Raw genomic sequence first — 248 nt, forward strand, 5'->3', positions numbered from 1 at the left:
GGTTTTTTTTTGTTTTTTACAAAGCAGTAGACAGAAATTCAACAAAAAATGCACTGCAATATTTCACTATGGTCACACTTATAGATAAATAAGTTATGAATTTAATTACATTATCAACACAAGTGGTGCCTATTTAATCCAAGTGCAACCTGTCCAAAAAAAAAAGGGTTTGAGAAACACTCTTCATTCAAGCACAAACTTCATTCATTGGAAAATCAATTCAGCAAATAAATTTCACAACCACCAAA

This window comes from Nannospalax galili, unplaced genomic scaffold, assembly GCF_000622305.1.
Source record: "Nannospalax galili isolate Female #2095 unplaced genomic scaffold, S.galili_v1.0 scaffold329, whole genome shotgun sequence".
Taxonomy (NCBI): domain Eukaryota; kingdom Metazoa; phylum Chordata; class Mammalia; order Rodentia; family Spalacidae; genus Nannospalax; species Nannospalax galili.